Source organism: Mauremys mutica, chromosome 7 (assembly GCF_020497125.1).
Source record: "Mauremys mutica isolate MM-2020 ecotype Southern chromosome 7, ASM2049712v1, whole genome shotgun sequence".
NCBI classification, from domain to species: Eukaryota; Metazoa; Chordata; order Testudines; family Geoemydidae; genus Mauremys; species Mauremys mutica.
Window position 1 is genome coordinate 121,041,173 of NC_059078.1, and position 20,278 is coordinate 121,061,450.

General features: G+C 38.8%; 1 protein-coding gene across 15 annotated transcripts in view; it reads right to left on the reverse strand.

The window, feature by feature from the left end:
* The window catches only part of ADD3 (adducin 3), a 159,473-nt gene that overhangs the window by 72,446 nt on the left and 66,749 nt on the right, over positions 1–20,278 (reverse strand). For 7 of the 15 annotated variants that reach the window (XM_045025372.1, XM_045025373.1, XM_045025377.1 and 4 more), the window contains one exon: positions 1,148–1,249. The exons of 7 other annotated variants lie outside the window; for them this stretch is intronic. The gene's annotated coding sequence lies outside the window, so the exon portion shown is untranslated. Of the gene's footprint in view, positions 1–1,147; positions 1,250–7,901; positions 8,013–20,278 lie in introns of those variants that run through there. One more of the 15 variants, XM_045025376.1, reaches the window with a different exon arrangement.

Below are 20,278 nucleotides of genomic sequence, written 5' to 3' on the forward strand. Positions count from 1 at the left end.
AGTAGAAGACGATCATAGTAGATGCAGCAAATTCCAGCTCAGGCCATGCGGTGGCAAGAATGAACCAGAGAGGCATTTGTCCATGTGACCCTTTATGCTCTTATTTTGAAGCACGAGGAGAGCAACTGCTTATGTATGGGCCAACAGACACTACTTGCTATAAATCTCCAGTCTCAGGTGCATGGAGCACATACATATCCATGTGTGGACTGTATATAGGGACCAGTCCTCAAACAAGATCAGATACCTACTGAACTACAAGTATTTCTAAGGTTTCTGGCTGTATCTTGCTAAATTATAGCTTCTAAACATGAAGGTAACCAGTTCAAAGCTTGAGATTCTATGATACTTTATGTATTATACCCAAAATATAAGCAAGAAACTGAAAGATAGTCCTTATTTTGCAATAATGACAATAAATCCATCATCCATGCATTCAAAAAGCATGTTAGTGCCCCTTCTCTAAAGAAAATCATAAAAAAAGTCTTAAGATTATGCAGAATTAGAATAGCACAACAGAAAATTACTATGAAAGATGTACAGAAAATATAGACGGTCTCCCACAATAGTAAGACCTTTGCTTCTGTCTGTTAACATCAGTTTACAAAGTTTCCATGGGAACCTGCTGCTAACATATGAATGTACTCGTTACATTATATTTTGAACAGAAATTCCTTTGTGAAAAAGGCCCACAACCAGTGCCAACCACCTAATAAAATTAGAATGACCTCCACTATGCCCAACAGAGCAGAGGCATGACACACTGTATCTCATGGTTTAGCTACAGCTATAGATTTGTTTTATATGCCCATACTGAATTGAAGATGATGTACACAGTGACTTTTAAATACTTTTTCCTGCATCAAGAGCCTGATTTTGCTCCCCATGAAGACAATCGGGAAAGTCCCAGCATTTCAGAACTGATCTCTAACAGCCCATAGAAGTCAGTGAAACACCTCCCACTTACTTCAATGGACTTTGGATTAGGGCCTAAGTGAGCAACTTAGTATTAGTGTGTGGATAGTAACCCAAATTACATCTATAGCAATCCCACAATATTAAATATTTGCAAAAAAAGAAGATCAAATTTTTTTATTATGTGTATGCCAAACAAACACAATGTAAGACAGAAAACTAGTCTCCTTACCTTAATTTTTATTTCTCATAATGGAAGGCATCCACTGGTCTGGACATTACTCATGGATTAGATCTGTTCATTCCACCACAATGCAGGCAGAAAAATTCTACCCTGGAAGGAGATGTGGTATGAAATTTCAGGAGGATTATTTTTGTTGTTGTTAGTTAAGGGTAAGTGTCTATGTGTAAACTGAGATTGTAATGTGAAACAAGCTTCAACTTTAAATGTCTTTAAAGAGCAGTTCTACCCTGAAGAAAGCATCTATATAAAAATGACATCTTTTTATTCAAGAGATCTACTTCACATGGGTATAATGTGGAGTCCCTGTCTCTTTATTGTATTGACTAAAACAGGGGTTGGCAACCTTTCAGAAGTGGTGTGCCAAGTCTTCATTTATTTACTCTAATTTAAGGTTTCGCATGACAGTCATACATTTTAACATTTTTAGAAGGTCTCTTTCTATAAGTCTGTAATATATAACTAAACTATTGTTGTATTTAAAGTAAGTAAGGTTTTTAAAATGTTTAAGAGGCTTCATTTAAAATTAAATTAAAATGCAGAGCCCCCTGGACCGGTGGCCAGGACCCAGGCAGTGTGAGTGCTACTGAAAATCAGCTCGTGTGCTGCCTTTGGCATGCGTGCCATAGGTTGCCTACCCCTGGACTAAAATGTGCTTTCACTACATTTTACCCCTTGTGAGGCTGCATAGGCAGAGCAAGCTGAACTCTTTTCCTTTTGGTGCATCATCAGCATTGTTTACTAAATTCCACTCATTTGTGTCTGTGCAACATCATTAAAGATTATGTGACTTCTTCAGGGTAAAAGGTGTAAGAGTAATTAGCCTTGTAGACTCTTCATTGCTGGTAATGGTGCATGAGATGGAAAGAATTCAGCTTGACTTTCTGATCCCAGGTGGAATTTGAGGGGCTGGTAATTAGAAGAGATTCTGATTTCAGTATCAAATGTACTCAATTACGTATCGATACCAAAAATGAAATCTCATTACACCATTTATGTAGTCAGTGTCATTCTTCAAAATGCAATGAGAATTCCATAAAACAGTTAGTGTGTTTTATTTTAAAAAATGATGAATTTAGATTGTCAAAAAGGAAAAAAAAACACTTTTCTTTGCCAAACTCTTGAATTACTAAGTTATTTTTATCATTTTTACTACAGGAAACTGACAGGAAGCTCTCAAAGTTCAACACAAAACTAAGTTTTTGCTTAATATTTGAAAAACAATTGTTAAGGCTGTTACACACTATTGCTACTGATTACTGAATTAATTCTGAAGACTAGCCAATGCTTTCTTTCAGGATAATACTCAGAAAGTAGTACATATTGGGTTAGTTATGACACTTGTTCTAATACTTTAATAGCCTATTGTTCACTCTTGGTTGTCTCCGCAAGATAAAACATTGAAAAAAGAGCATTTCCTGACAGGAAGTGAATTCCCACTGTGTGTCACAGGACTCCAGCAAAGATATCTGCTTCACAGAAGGAGTGGCAGCTCTCTTCTGTGATTGCAGAATGACAAAGAAATCATGTTTTTTGTTTATTAAACAAAATATGTAGTCTGTGGATACTGCAGCTCAAGATGCAAATTGCATTGTATTCTGCATGACTTACCATTCAACTACAGTTATGCTACCAATCCTGAGAGAAGTTATTAGGGCTGTCGATTAATCGCCGTTAACTCATGCAATTAACTCAAAATTGTAATTAAAAAAATTAATTGCAATTATCGCAGTTGTAATTGCACTGTTAAACAATACCAACTGAAATTTGTTAAATATTTTTGGATGTTTTCCTACATTTTCAAATATACCTCTACCTCGAAATAACGCTGTCCTCGGGAGCCAAAAAATCTTACCGTGTTATAGGTGAAACCGCATTATATTGAACTTGCTTTGATCCACCGGAGTGTGCAACCTTGCCCCCCTGGAGCACTGCTTTACCGCATTATATCCGAATTTGCATTATATTAGGGTAGAGGTGTATATTAATTTCAATTACAAAGTGTACAGTGCTCACTTCATATTTTTATTACAAATATTTACACTGTAAAAATGATAAAATAGTATTTCAATTTACCTCATACAAGTACTGTAATGCGATCTCTTTATTGTGAAAGTGCAACTTACAAATGTAGATTTTTTTTTGTTACATAACTGCACTCAAAACAAAGTAAAACTTTAGAGCCTACAAGTTCACTCAGTCCTATTTCTTGTTCAATCATTAAGAAAATCAAGAACAGGAGTACTTGTGGCACCTTAGATACTAAGAAATTTATCTGAGCATAAGCTTTCATGGGCTACAGCCCACTTTATCAGATGCATGCAGTAGAAAATACAGTAGGATAATATATAAACACAAACACAGAACATGAAACAATGGGTGTTACCATACACACTAACGAGAGTGATCAGTTAAGGTGAGCTGCTTACAGACAGCCCCCCAACCTGAAGCAAATACTCACCAGCAACCACAGACCACACAACAAAAACACTAACCTAGGAATCTATCCTTGCAACAAAGCCTGTTGCCAACTCTGTCCACATATCTATTCAGGGGACACCATCATAGGACCTAATCACATCATCCACATTATCAGAGGCTCGTTCACCTGCACATCTACCAATGTGATATATGCCATCATGTGCCAGCAATGTCCCTCTGCCATGTACATTGGCCAAACCGGACAGAATAAATGGACACAAATCAGACATCAAGAATTATAACATTCAAAAACCAGTCTAACACCACTTCAATCTCCCTGGTCACTTGATTACAGACCTAAAAGTCGCAATATTACAACAAAAAACCCTTCAAAAACAGACTCCAAAGAGAGACTGCTGAATTGGAATTAATTTGCAAAATGGACACCATTAAATTAGGCTTGAATAAAGACTGGGAGTGGATGGGTCATTACACAAAGTAAAACTATTTCCCCATGTTTATTTCCCCCCCCACACACACACAGTTCCTCACAACTTCTTGTCAACTGCTGCAAATGGACCACTTTGATTACCACTACAAAACGTTTTCTTCTCTCCTGCTGATAATAGCTCACCTGAACTGATCACTCTCGTTAGTGTGTGTATGGTAACACCCATTGTTTAATGCTGTGTGTGTGTGTGTGTGTGTGTGTGTGTGTGTGTGTGTGTCTGTGTGTGTCTGTGTCTGTGTGTGTCTATCTTCCTACTGTACTTTCCACTGCATGCATCCAATGAAGTGGGCTGTAGCCCACGAAAGCTTATGCTCAAATAAATTTGTTAGTCTCTAAGCTGCCACAAGTACTCCTGTTCTTTTTGCGGATACAGACTAACACGGCTGCTACTCTGAAATAAGAATCAATTTTTTATTTTTTACATTTTACAGAATATAATGCTGCCAGCTTCTTATTTACAATGTCACCTGAAAGTGAGAACAGGCGTTCACATGGCACTTTTGTAGCAAGCATTCCAAGGTATTTACGTGCCAGATTGCATATGAATGTTCAGCATCTTTTATGCTTCAGCCACCATTCCAGAGGACATGCTTCCATGCTGATGACGCTTGTTAAAAAAAATGTGTTAATTAAATTCTGACTGAACTTCTTGAGGGAGAATTGTATGTCTCCTGCTCTGTGTTTTACCCACATTCTGCCATATATTTCATATTATAGCAGTCTCAGATGATGACCGGGCACATGTTGTTCATTTTAAGAACACTTTCATTGCAAGTCTGACAAAATGCAAAGAAAAGACCAGTGTGAAATTTCTAAAGATAGCTACAGCACTTGACCCAAGGTTTAAGAACCTGAAGTGCCTTCCAAAGTCTGAGAGGGACAAGGTATGGAGCATGCTTTTGGAAGTCTTAGCAACACTTCGATGCAGAAACTACAGAACCCAAACCACCAAAAAAAAAAAATAATAATAATAATGAATATCAACCTTCTGCTGGTGGCAATGTGACTCAGAGATGAAAGTGAACATGTGTCAGTCTGCACTGCTTTGGATCGTTATCGAGCAGAACCCGTCATCAGCATGGATGCATGTCCCCTGGAAGGGAGGTTGAAGCATGAAGGGACATATAAATCTTTAGTGCATCAGGCACGTAAATAACTTGACATGCCGGTTACAATAGTGCCATGCGAACGCCTGTTCTCACTTTCAGGTGACATTGTAAATAAGAAGCGGGCAGCATTATATCACCTGCAAATGTAAACAAACTTGTCTGAGTGACTGGCTGAACAAGAAGTAGGAATGAGTGAATTTGTAGGCTCTAAAGTTTTATATTGTTTTGAGTGCAGTTATTTTTTGTACATGAATCTACTTTGTAAGTTCAACTTTCACGATAAGGAGATCGCATTACAGTACCTGTATGAGGTGAATTGAAAAATACTATTTCTTTTGTTTTTTTTCAGCACAAATATTTGTAATCAGAAATAAAGCGAGCACTGTACTTTGTTCTGTGTTGAAACTGAAATCAATATATTTGAAAATGTAGAAAACATCCAAAAATACTTAAATAAATGCTATTCTAGTATTGTTTAACAGTGCAATTAATTGCAATTAAAAAAAATTATCGCTTGACAGCCCTAATTAACATATCAAAATGCATCCCCAATTATAGTTATCCTCTGTATATTATTACATCTCAGGATTAAGCTCAGACCTGACTATTTCTAGAATTTAGTGACAATCATTCTCAGCCTAAAATTATTTCTATACGATCGTCAGGTATCCTTTATAGGAAGTTAAAATAGTAGAGGGCATCAAAGTTAGTGAAATTATTGGTACTAAAGAGCATTTATTTATTAATTCATGGTGTGCCTTTTTAGTAGGTAACATTGCTTCTGTAATAAGTTACAAGTAACATATGCTGTAGGTAAGTGCTCAGACATAATGCAGAGCATGGAATAAATACCTAAACAGACAAATTAATCCAACAGTATAGTAACTATGATAAGATCAAAAAAGTTGCTTGTTACAAATTATCATATACTCTCTTCCAATTAACAAGAACTTTAAAGATAATTAACATCCTGCTAACAAGACATCTGACTCTCTGCCATAATATGGTAATAATGTGCTCTGTCTCCATCAAATTTACCAGAAACATTTTTAAGGGTTTGTCCTCCCATTGGTATGCACACATGACTCATTAGTTTTAATGAGAATGAGGAAAATGCAATTAATGGCAGAATAAACTCCAGGAGATTGCGTAAGTAAACTGCACTATGCCTGAGATGTAGCATGGACTTCTAAAGAAAGCAAACTTTTTGCAAGATAATACTCTTGCTGGAATTCTGCATCACTGCGCAGTACAGAATTTGCACAGAATTAGTGTTTCCTGCAGATTTCTTCTCTCCCCCCCCCCCCGAATTTATTATTTCCACCAAAATTCTTCCTTTTTCTGTTTTTTCCACCCGGGGTTGACAGCAGGAGCCCCAACTGCACATGATTATATTGTGTTTTTTGACAAAACAAAATATGCAGCATTTTAAAATATCGTGAGTAGAATTTGTAATCTTTTGGCGGAGAATTTCCCCAGGAGTAAAGGTAACTATAACAGAGAAAATTCTTTCACAGAATCAGTGTCCTCTACCTACACTGCAGTTTAGAACCTCATACCTTTGGGTAGCGAAGACACTCCTATGCAGCTTTTGTTTCGTGATGAAATTATGGCTAATCAAACCAAATGGTGAAACTCTGGGCTTTCAGGCAATCCTACAAGTTACAATTACAAATGCACACACACTGTCTATTTTAAAAAATTGATTCACCCCACAGCAAACATCATGACATGTAAATTCCTGCTTCTGTAACCATGTAAATGTATTGGCAGGATGGTAGGGTAAAGTTCACCTCTCAGGCTGCTTCCTCAGCACCAATCAGCAAAGTCTAGTTATGTCAATTTATGTCACTTTCGGTGCTCAATGAGGCAAGGAAATGGATTAGAGTGCTAGACTGTGGAAACAATGCTAAACAACTATGCCAAAACTGAGTATCAAACTCCAGGCTCAGCTTTATATGACTGACTTCATAAAAGTTAATGGAATAAATGAAGTTTAAAAAATGCAATATAAAAAGTAAAACCTATCTCCAGATGGTGAAACAAGATTTGCCTGTAGGAAATACTTTTAAAATATATTTTTGCAAAGAAATATGTAAATTTTAAATGCAGTTTTACAAGAAAATCTAGTTTAAAAGACATTAAAAAAATTTGTTTTTAGAATCTGCTCATGACCCAAGAACTAAGGAAATATAAATGCATGATATTACTTACAACACTCAAGGCTATTAAAAAACCCTCCTTACATATAACTTTCTCTTATAGTTTTAAATCAAAACATACCCCTCTGATAAGTCCCTATTTATAGTGCCATGTACTATGTAATTTTGATTTAGTTCATGATATATTCTGGTTTTACTCAGTTTTAAACACATCCATCTATTTATGATCGTTCAACTGTAAATCTTAAAGGTAGCTTCAATAACTCATCACTGTATCATATCACAACTAAATCCTTTTCTGAACATAGAGTGTGGAAATACACATCTTAATGTACTCCGAAACAAGAACCCCATCTAGCTCCTACTGAAGTAAAAGCTTCCATTGATTGAAATGGAAACACAAGCAGGCGCCATGTTCCCAACCCCCCCACAATGAACAGTAACAATAGAGAAAAAAATCTTAGCAGAAGAGGTAAACATAGATTAACTGAATACTGACTGCATGGGGAAAATAATAATTCAGATACAAAAATTCAACTCACCTTTCACCTAACTACATCGAGGATGAAAACAAAAAGGTTTGAAATAGAAGAGAATCAAAATATGCTTCAAACAACTTTCTGCTGCATCCCTTCCCAACTGCCCTGTGAAATACACAGCAGCAACAGCACAAAAGCATCTTTATGGCAGGAATAAAAGGCTCTTTAAATGCTCCTTTTATTTTTTATTGAATGAACCCACTCTTACACAAAGTTCATGCCACAATGTCTCAAGCTTCAGTGTTGCCAGATCATGGGAGTTGTCAGTCTGCTAATTCTGGTAAATTACAAACAGAGCAATCTGAAGTATGTACAAAATTTCTATATTGGATCAAGTAATTAAACTGTAATTAAGTACTTGATTAAAAAGATACTAGCATGTTATGATACTTAGCAGTCAGTAAAATGTTTACAATGTTCTATTCCTCCCCCCCAAACATGAGCTTCACCCCTACTAACTGAAAACAGTTCTCTCTTTCAGAGCCACTTTCTTGCATAGAGAAACCGAGTTTACTGAGATACAAAGCCACAGACTCCTCCCAACTACAGTCTTAATCATTTGTGTGGTTTACAGTTGCCATAGAATTAACAAATGTATACTACCTATGTTTTTTTTTTATACGGAAGCACATTGCAACAGACATCCCATTGCTTAAAAAAAAAATACAAAAATATAATAGAGCTGCAGTTTAAACTGATATCATGTAGTGTGGCAGTTCTGAAGAAACCTTGCCCTAAAGATGACCTTTATGATGATTTTTCAAGCTATCCAAAGTATATGCAAAAAAGCAAGGGTGGAGCACTTTCAGGAGAAGAACCCACTACTACAAGACTCTCAGAATACAAATTCATCTGCAAGCTTGGCAGGCAAATAATGCTACCAAGTATTGATGTGATCTACAGGAATGTTCAGCTGCAAGCACACCAGGACACTGGAAAATTCCCCTTCTAAAAATGTGGGCTTTTGCTCATAACCTCCATCAATTCTTAAGAGAAGTGCATTTTCCCACCTTTAAACCTTTAAGTTAGGCAGGTAGGGCATTAGAAGAAAAAACTGCCTGGGAAAGGATTGACAAGAAGGTTGCACAGAAATTGGTCCATTTCTAAGTTGAGCCTTTGCAGGTTTCACATGCCCTTCGCTGCAATGAAAATTTCATCTTGTCTGCAAAATTTTGTAGCGCCTTCAAGTCAACAGGAACACAAACATGTTACCAGCAACTAAAATAAATACAGTAGTTCTTTTATATGTTAATACTTACCAGTAAAGCAACATACAGTATTTGTATTATCACACAAAATATACATAATAAATCAAACTATTCTTTATTTTCAGGATTGTCTGATAGGAGTTTATAAAAAAAGAACACATAAAACAAGACAAAAAAAGGCAAAGCTTTCTGGTGAAAACTCCCCAGATACATATTATTCCAAAGCAAACAATTTTTGTTTTAAAGCAAAGAACTGTTCTTTATTTCCCAAACACCACCCACTCTTCCAAATAAACAAGTGATCCAATGTTGCGTAAGAATTTTAATTGTTTCCATAACTCTTATTACCTGCCAAAAAAGTACTTAACGTGAGATATCCACTACAGCAGGCTCAAAAATATATGCATGTTTAAAATAAAATAATTCTGTATCTGTACATAAGCTTGTTTTACATAAGGACTTTAACTTTGCACAGATAATTCACTTTGCTGCGACTTTTAAAAAAAGGTTTATTCTATCTACTATTTACTGTTACTAACCTGGACATTCTTAATCCTACTGTAATTTTCCACAATCTTAAAAACATTTTGGTCCAAATTCTGCCACCCCTACTCACAGTAAGGAGTACCTCACACTTCAAGCAGTCCCAATGGGACCTCCTGTGGTACAAGGCGCTACTCAACACAAACAGCTGGGGACATATTCTAATGTGAAATGCTTATAAAGCTTAAAAGTTATTCAGATTCATAAGACCAGATCTACACTAGAAACTATTTTCTGAACAGAAATGTCAGTTGAGAGAGGGGATAATTTAAAAAAAAAGAATTACATTTCATACCAGCACTACAGTGCATCTACACTAGGTATTCTAGCATAGATGCAATTTTACCATGAAAAATGTTTTTGCCAGTATAGCTTATTTCATTTGGGAAACAAGAATAAGCCCATACTGGCAAGCCTTTGTAATGTAGACTAAGCCTAAAAATCCCTCTGTTGCAAGATTAATTTAAACAATTTTATAGACAGTGGGAAAAGTGTTTTTGGGAGTTACAGGGTGGAAACTAGCAAAATATTGTCCTTACAATACATATCAGATTTTTCCACTGAATTTTAACACGAAATCAGCACGTCACAGATTCTCACACCTTCAGTGTTTGGAAGCTGCTTTTGAATCCACTTTTTGATTTGTGATCTGTTGAGAGAGGGTTGACAAGCCTTTGGTTTGGCACGCAATGTTGTTGATAATGTGAGGCTTTCCGATCCCATGATAATATTAAAATCCCCCAGCTGCTCTCTGAGTACAGAGCACTCCTGACTTTAAACAATTAAACTTGTGTCACTATCATATCTGAATGTAATAGGGTCATCCCATTGCTATTACTGCTTCAAAGCTACAAATGTAGGGGCATGATTTTCAAAAACTAATTACTAATTTTGGATGCCCAACTCAAGACACCCTAAAGCTGTCTTATTATAAGAAAGTGTTGAGTACTCACCCTCTGCAAGTCAAACCTCTTTAAGGTTTTTCAAGATGGGCACCCAAAAGTCACTAGGTAGCTTTGAAAATCTTGGCTTGAGTTTTTGCATTACAGTTTTTATTTAATAGCATGAGTTCTTAGAGTTCAGGAGAGATGTTTGTATGTTGAATTTCTAGCCAAATATATAATTTCAGTAATCTTGAATTATTACTGCTGAAAAAAAGTCTCTTGTTTTCAAAGTCTAAAAAACGTGCCTTTCACAGCTGCAAAGGAAATGACAAGAGAAGAAGGAAAAAAACAAAAAACCCACACAGTCGGTATATATCAGCAATTAATTCCATCCACAACCGCCCAGCTGTTTGCACATAGAAGAATCAGCCTGTTTCCTTTAGGGACTTTTGCCACTGAAAACTGATATTGCACTTTCAGAGACACAAGCTGTTTGTAACACGTTAGGAATGTGCACTAGATCACACAAAGTTGAAGAAGAAATGAAATCCAGATCTGATTTTCTTTACAGCTTGCCAACATATTGCATATCTACATTAAGATAAAGTTATCCCATCCCTTTCCTTCCATTCCCCCAGATAAGAATGGAAAATTGCCAGCAAAGTCAGATTAAGTGTCTAGAATGGACACTATTGTGATTTATTGGCAAAGACAAGGTGCAACATTCTCAGGAATCCACATGTCCATGGCATGTTAAATTCAGCCAAGACATTAGTATTTTATAGCTCATTGCCAAACTGGTCGATTCCAGGACATCTCATTACAGTACAGAAGTTTACGTGGAACCAGAACTTTTACCATGAAAATGCAGGTTCTCTTGGTTAGCATACACAGCCATGTTATACACAGTAAACAATACTTTGTCCCATTGGAACAAATTCACTATGCTCTAAACGTAGTGTACCTTTTCATTTAATAACCCGGGTTCTCAGAGTTCAGGAGAGGTACACACTGTGCTATTACTCATGAGAAGAAGGCCTAGAACAAACTGTTGGCAGGAAGAAAATATTTCATTTTCACAATTTCAAGGGGCAATGCCAAGCAGTAAGAAGTAATTGTCAAAATGTGCTCTCTCAATTTGAGAGAAGTGCCCTTTAATTTTAAAATGTCAATAGGTACTAGCTTGTATGTTTTACTGGATTCATAGTTAGTTAGGTAAACTACATCTGGATGTGCCAGTGGGTTTGAGAATATGTTCTGCAGAAGTGGGACAGGGAATAACCTAAAAATAAGGTTACAAGCAGTTTCAAGTGACCTTAGGACTCACCATGAGGATAGTACTTTATATGATAATCAGACCAGCCAAATACAAATGACAAAGATGTCCATTGTTAGAAATTGTATAGCCTGTATCATTGTGTCTGTGCCAGAGGAAACAAAGAATGTAACATAAAAAATACTTTCACTTTAATTAATACAAAATTTATTCTATGTTAAAAAAGTACATTTCTATATGGGAGTTTTTGTACAATTCAGACATGTGCTTCCAGACGACTGACACTGTCTCAAACACTCAAGAGAGTGGAGGGCTACCTTAGCTTGGGAAACTTCAAAATCATTTAAACTTTCAATCGTTTACAGTCTCTCATGGGATCTAATCAGTCTACATAACTGACTTGGGATGGGGTGGGGAACAGAAAAAGAATGAATTGTTTATATCACCTTCCCTTCTCATCCCCTTAAAGCCAAATCAGTCAAAAAGTAGTAGGTGAATGAGAGCAACATTTAATCTATCTTTAAATTATTCAATACCTGTAATCACAAATGATCTCACTATATTACAGCAGGAGTGGCCCCACAGTTAATGAGTAGCAAGATCCATTGCATGCCACTGGTCCCACCTCCACTGTTTTAATTTGCTCATAATCTTCTTAAATAAATTCCTTTGGAGATGATTTTTTTCTATGCTTCGGGTCAGTCCCGCCAGAGAATTTTTTTTGGACAGGTTAAAAATTACGGCCATTTTTGAGTTGTGTATGTAAAAATAAACTTTAAGACCCTTGTTTCCCATATGTTCCACATGCCTAACTTAATAGCAGTGGTACTAATTGCGTTCAGACTGGTTTGACAGATCACAATGAAATCTAAACTCTAAAGCACAAACTGGGTCTGAAAGAAACTGGGTTACTAGTTCTGTGCACTGGAAGTTTTGTAATGCAAACAAATGCTAGACTGATCAGAAATACCAAAATACGAAGTCAAAAGTAGCTATGCAAACATTGAGGGAACTCTGAAGTTGTCATCATCATCATCATGTTACCATTATGTCTCTGGAGTTTAGGGCAGAAACGAAGCTCCTCCATTCCTGTCTGTTTCTGGCAAGTCTTTCAATGGTTCCCCAGCTGTGCCCAGGTTAAGCATTATCAAAAGTTACAATATCCCAGATTTCCAAAAAGGCTTGACCAAAGTTTTAAATTCCTGTACAGTAACTCCTCGCTTAAAGTCGTTGTTTGGTTCCTGAAAAATACTACTTTAAGCGAAACGATGTTAAGCGAATCCAATTTCCCCATAAGAATTAATGTAAATTGGGGTCGGGGGGTCTTGGTTCCAGGGAAATTGTTTTTTGCCAGACAAAAGACATTATATACATATACAGTATATGTTTTAAATAATTTTAAACAAACAATTTAATACTGGACTCCCCAGTGAGGACTGTGAAGCTTAGTTGAGGCAGGGGTGTATTGGGTTCGGGGCACAGGGGCTTGCCCTGCTCCATTAGAGACTATACTCATTTAAAGTCGGGCAATGTTCCGTTACAAGGTTGTTTGGCTTGCCCCATTCCGCCCGCCCGGCACTTCTGCTGGGGAGCGGGGTCGGGGTGCAGGGGCTTACCCCACTTTACTTGCCCAGCATTCTAGCCGGGGAAGGGAGGGATCAGGGCATGGGAGCTTGCCCCATTCCACCCGCCCGGTGCTCCTGCCGGGGGCTTGCCCACTCCCTGGCTGGAATGCCGGGCGGTGAGCCCCTGCACCCCGATCCCGCTCCCCAGCAGAAGTGCCGGGCGGGCGGAATGGGGCTAGCCAAACAACCTTGTAACGGAACATTGCCCGACTTTAAACGAGTAGGTTGCTGATCCATTAGAGAACATAATGATGAAACAGTGTTAACTGGGACGACTTTAAGTGAGGAGTTACTGTAATTACTCACAAGGTGGTGGAGTTGCCTTAGGTGTGAGTTCTTTAATTTTTCAACCTCAATCTTGCACTAAAGTTTGTTTTTTTTTGTTTTTTTTTTGTGTTTTTTTTTAAAATCGCATGCAGTATAATATGAAAACAGTTATATGGTAAAAATAAAGATAGTGGTATAGTATGCATTTCATAGCAAGAGTTAAAACCTGCAAAGAAGTGGCAAAAATTCAGTGGCACCATCAAGATGTATGCGTCTTACTGAGTAATCATGTAATATCACTAGGGCCCTACCAAATTCATGGCCATGACAAACGCATCATGGACTGTGAAATCTGTTCTTTTTACCCTATAATATACAGATTTCACAGGGGAGACCAGCATTTCTCAAATTCGGGGTCCTGATGCAAAAGGGAGTTGCAGGGGTCACAAGATTACTTTAGGGGGGTGGCGACTCACAGTATTGCCACACTCACTTCTGTGCTGTCTTCAGAGCTGGGCGGCTGGCAGCTATTGGCGGGACGCCTAGTTCTGAAGGCAGCGCCCCGCCAGCAGCAGTGCAGAAGTAAGGGTGACAATACCATACCATGCCATCTTTACTTCTGTGCAGTTGCTGGCAGCGGCTCTGCCTTCAGAGCTGGGCTCCCAGCCAGCAGCCGCCGCTCTCCGCTGCTCAGCTCTGAAGGCAGCACCACCACCAGCAGCTGTGGAGAATTAGGGGTAGCAATACAGCAACCCCCTCTACAATAACCTTGAGACTCCTCTCCCCGCACACACACCCCCCTACCTTTTTGGGTCAGGACCCCTACAATTACAATACCGTGAAATTTCAGATTTACATAGCTGAAATCATAAAATTTATTATTTTTAAAATCCTATGACTGAAATTGACCAAAATGGACTGTGAATTTGGTAGGGCCCTAATTATCACCTATAGATTTCCTACCCCTTCCTCCTTTAGCGTGAAATTCTTCCCTATGCAGAGAGCCCACCCAAGGCCTATGCACCACTTAAATGCCTCTTATATCTCCCATGGCATATAAAGAAATAAAAGAATCTTGTTCAAATTACTGGCTAGTCCATATGTTAAAATTTGACACATATTAAAATGAAGTTTAGACACTGACTGAAACTATGTTTAAGAACAGCTCCTTTTAACTGATTACATCATTTTTATTCATGAGATCACAGAAGTCACGGATTCTGGGACTTTCCGGGACCTTTGTGACTTCTGCAGCTCAGGCAGCCCTGGGCCAGCCACACCGGCCGCTGCTGGGGCAGTCTCGGGCCACTGCGCTCCCCTTCCCCAGTTACAGCAGGAGTTTGGGTGGGAAAGGGGTTGGGGCTCTGGGCGGCGCTTACCTCAGGGGGGCTCCCCAGAAGTGGTGACATGTCTCTCCCTCAGCTCCTAGCAGATGGCTCCACCCGCAACCACCGCCCCCGCAGCTCCCATTGGCTGCAGTTCCTGGCCAATGGGGGCTGTGGACCTGGTGCTCAGGGCATAGGCAGCGTGCAGACCCATCTGGCCACACCTCTGCCTGGGGGGAGCCACGAGGAGCCAGGTAGGGACCCTGCCAGCCCCGCCAACCCCCACGCCCCCAGCACCAGCTGGGATCTCGAGCTGTGCGCCACTGCCCACCCCCAGAGCACCTGCAGCACTCCCCAAGCCACTTCCACCCAGAGCACCCGTGGGACCTCCGGGCTGCGCCCCCACCCAAGATTTAGTCAGGGGTATATAGTACAAGTCGTGGACTTGTCATGGGCCATTAATTTTTGTTTACTGCCCGTGACGAGTCCCTGACTTTTACTAAAAATACCTATGACTAAAACGTAGCCTTAATCATAGTTAGGTCTTTTTGGTTCTAGCTCCAGGATTCATGGAAAATACTCCATCAGCCCCCATATTGAATATGAATACATAAATTACAGAATGCCTTGTGCAGTCAATGAATTGTTTAGAAAGTATGCCAATCTATAATATCCATCTACAAATATCTCTTTGCTTCAAAGTAGCAAATTCTGTAGTTACAAGTGTGCATATCTTGTATTGTATATAGTAAGAGAAAGGGCTAAGTTGATCCAGAGTGTAACTCCACTGAAGCCTAGTGGATGATTTTGGTCAAACATGTCTTTTGCCAATGAAAAACCTGACAGCTTAAAACAGTCCTTTTCTATATAGTCTTTCCTCACTGTTATAAATTTCTTTGTAGGCTATTGGTATATCCTGCTTTATATACATTAATGAAATACAATTTCCAGCTACTTAGTAAGATAATTAACTTTAAAAATAAACTCCTATCAAATAGCCTTATTGATCTTTTGAGGAAAGATACTATGTAAATAAAGTACATGGGATTGGATATAGGGCTAGCTCTTGCTTTCATCAGCTGTTTTCTTCATTGCTGAAACCTTGTATTTCACAAACACATATCTTATCTTCTTTCATTCCATAATTATAATCTCTCAAGTAGAGGAAAACAAATTACAACAGCCTATTCCAAATGTTTTAACCTAGACACAGTCTTGAAGTAGCATGTTGAATTTATTAGGAAGACTCTTTGCAAAGACCCTATAAACTATGAGCACATTGGATAAAGTTAGGCTCAGTTTATAGTGGGAAGAGAGAGACTCATGCTTTATTCATTTTATTTGGAATACTGTAGGTCTTAAACTGCTGTTGAACATTTGTCTTGCAGCCTCACTAAGAGAGCCCAAAAGAAGTCACACTCCAGATGCAACATGTCATCATGGGTGAAGCGCCTAGAAAGTTCAAACTTGGCCAAAAGGTTAATTATGTGTGTCTACGTACTAACCACGTCACACTCTTCACTAATACTGACCAAGTATGATATGGTGAATTACTAGCTAAAATCTCCTGCATCAAAGCTGTAGCAATACTGAAGGAGTCTTCACCCATGTCAGTTCGGAGCTTATGGAAGAATTGATCCTGGGTGGGGTTGGGGAAGATAAATACACCCAAATAGAGTAACAATTCATTTCAGGCAACTATTTCTTATAGTCTCTTTTAATTATGGACATTCCATCTTAATTAAATACAAAATTGTTTATGGACCACAGCCTGGCTAATTAGTGAATAACTACATTCAACAGTAAGTATATCCCCTAAAGATTAAGAGAATAAACCTGAAATGTCAGATACACCTTGTCATATGAATTTTAGAATAGAATTTTAAAAAAGACAGACACCCAGCTAACTACAGGACATTATAATGCATAGTCTCAGTGAATATATGACAGCACAATGGCACACTAACTGCTCCAAAGTATGATTATGATCTTGCATATCTATGTGATAAACCTCCCCACGTAGTAAATGATTAGAGCTGTTGTGCCCAGGCAACCATTATCGTCTACAGAAGGAAGTCTCAAACATTTTCATAGGATGGACTACATTTTGGAGAGATTGTCTAGAAGACTTCTTTTTACTTTCTAAAACTATTTTTCTGCCATAAGCAACTTAACACCCAGCCTCCAGTAACTACATCAACCACTTATATAGAAAATACAGCATCATGTAACCAGCAAGCTGTCTACTAACAAGTGTTTTGTGGACCGCATTTGGGGAAATGCTGATCTACAGCGTTAAACAATCGCCTTTTAGAAGAAATATCTTTTTAAAAAAACCCAAAAGACTGATGGCTTCTTCAGAGCAATCATCAGCTACCTGCCAAATATGGTGCATTCCTGAAGTCTCTAAATACGCACTTTAATGACAGTTTGTATTTGCTTCTAAATATAGTAGGGTGGTGAAGAACTGGAATGGGTTACCTAGGGAGGTAGTGGAATCTCCTTCCTTGGAGGTTAAGGTCAGGCTTGACAAAGCCCTGGCTGGGATGATTTAGTTGGGTTTGGTCCTGCTTTGAGAAGGGGTTGGACTAGATGACCTCCTGAGGTCCCTTCCAACCCTGAGATTCTATGATTCTATGATCAACTTTGCATTACATGGCTTCTAGGGCACATAGACACATTATGGTACAGAAAGCAAATGCTACTTATCCAATTTGACCCTCAGTTACAAGTAATCAAGTCAAATGGAAACTCTGCGCACATGGAAAGATGACACTGGGAGGGGAACAAAAATAGAACCTTTGTAGTTTGTTTTAAAGCCTATGAAAGAATAGTTCAGTTTCTGTTCACATTATAAATCCCCAAAACATATTCAAAGAACTATAATCAAATAATACTAAGGGGCTGAAAAAAAGAACTAGAGAACTCAGGGTTAAGCATGCAATTACAATTGCCTCAGTGAGAGCAGATATTGTAACTGATCTTTTCCCACATCAGGGGACCTGAGAACAGGTCAGATTGTTCAGCATCTTAACTACAATACTGGCTGTGGACAAAACAACAAAAGAGGAGAAACCACTTCAGCGCTTATTCTGAATTTCTATTATTTCTATCAGTTTAAGACAAATGCAATATTATTTTAACAGTTGTTTTACATGGATTTAAGAAGAAATTATCAAAGAGACCACAATATAGGACATAATTTTAAACCATTAAAAGCTACTGGAAAATATACTCTGGGTTTTAAGTGTTAATTCACAACTCTGTTGCAGAGAATTTTTAAACCATCACCATGAATTTATAGCCTCCATTTATGTACAGCCTTATATAGCTCTTCTCCTGCGGAGTCAGCAAGACTAAAAGTTAAAAGGCAGTGATGAACTATAAAATTTGCATATGTATCATACACAACTTTCTCAAAGTTTCTCAACTTTCTCAAAGTGTTTGCAGCTGCTGTTTTCATCTACAGAACAGTGATATGAAACACTTAACATTTTAAAAATTGTGCAAGAATCAAGTTCAATGAGACACAAAGCCTTAAATACAAAAACATTTACAACCAAGTATTTGAAAATCAGTTCCATCTACTTGGCCAAACCTGGAGGGATTCAGGGATTCATGCTCCCTCTGAAAGAACCGATAGTGTCATTAACACCTGAAGCATAATACAGAATGCTAATCCCTGCTTTAATGTAGTGAGGTCATTAGTAGCTGCAGGAAAAACAGAAATTGTTTGGAATGGTAAAAGGCCTTTAAATTCCTTTGAATTTATTTATTTTTTGTAATTGTAATTTTGTAATTTTAAAGCTTGTACATATGTAAATGGATTTGGGACCACAAACGATTTTATTTATTTTGTAAACTTATATAACCATAGCAGTGAGGTACTTGTTTACAGAGTCAAAGAAAACATTAAATTCAATAAAACGAGGACAACAAAACACTAAAATGTTACACCAAACAAATTTGTCTTGCACTGCACCCTGAAGACTGTTAGACCTTAGGTCCAGTAAGCCAAAGGGAAAAACGGTTACTCATCTCGAAGAACAACAGTTACAGAAAGGTGTGTTGCTCATATCTATTCCTGTTAGGTTTGTACGCATGCCGCGTGCACGGAAGTCGGAAACTTCTCCCTAGCAGTTACCCGTCAGGCCGGCTGGGGAGCCCCCTGGAGTGGAGCCGATATGGCGATCTATATAAGATCCTGCCGGCCCGACCCCCCTTCAGTTCCTTCTTGCCGGCTACTCCGACAGAGGGGAAAGGTGGGGGGGGGGGGAATGGAATAGATATGAGCAACACATCTTGAAGAACAGTTACAGAAAGGTAAGTAATCATTTTTTTCTTCGAGTGGTTGCTCATATGAATTCCAGTTAGGTGACTCCCAAGCCTTACTTTGGAAGTGGGGTCAGAGTCAAGGAACCGCAGATTGGAGGATCGCTCTGCCAAAGGCCGCATCGTCCTGAGAGTGCTGAATGATGGCACAGTGGGACGTAAAGGTGTGAACGGAGGCCCACGTGGCGGCTCTGCAGATTTCCTGGAGCGGAATGTGCACCAGAAAAGCAGCTGACGATGCCTGAGCCCTCGTGGAGTGAGCCATGACAGCAAGCGGAGGGACATTTACCAAGTTGTAGCATGCACGAATAAATCCCGTGACCTGGTGATCCATGAAGGTATTTGCTGAGAGGAAACTGGAGTGCCTTTCATTCGCTCCGCGATGGCAACAAATAACTGGGTTGTTTTACGGAAGAGCTTTGTTTGGTCTATATAGAAAGTGAGTGCCCTTCTAACATCCAGGGAATGGAGATGCTGTTCCCGAAGGTCAGCATGCGGTTTGGGGTAGAAAACCGGCAGGAAGATATCCTGGCTTACATGGAAGCAGGACATCACTTTTGGCAGAAAGGCCAGGTGAGGCCTTGGTTGAATCTTATCCTTATGAAAAATGGAATAGGGCGGATCACAGGTGAGAGCCCGTAGTTCAGACTGTTATACTCATACAAAGCACACGGGATCTTTTCAGGAGAAGGCAAATACACAGCATTTATTGAGAATACAACAGTTAGCATATGCTTTTTAGTGTCACACACACACACACCTAACAGTGATGTTTATAGTTACCAGTCTGTTGTTGCTCGAGTCAATCTAATGGCCAGTTAGATTGAGCACAAGTGTGGAGCTGGGCTCTTGTCGGTCGATCCGATGCTCCAAGACTTTGCAGGACTGAACCCAGAGTTCCATAACAAAACACCCCAGCT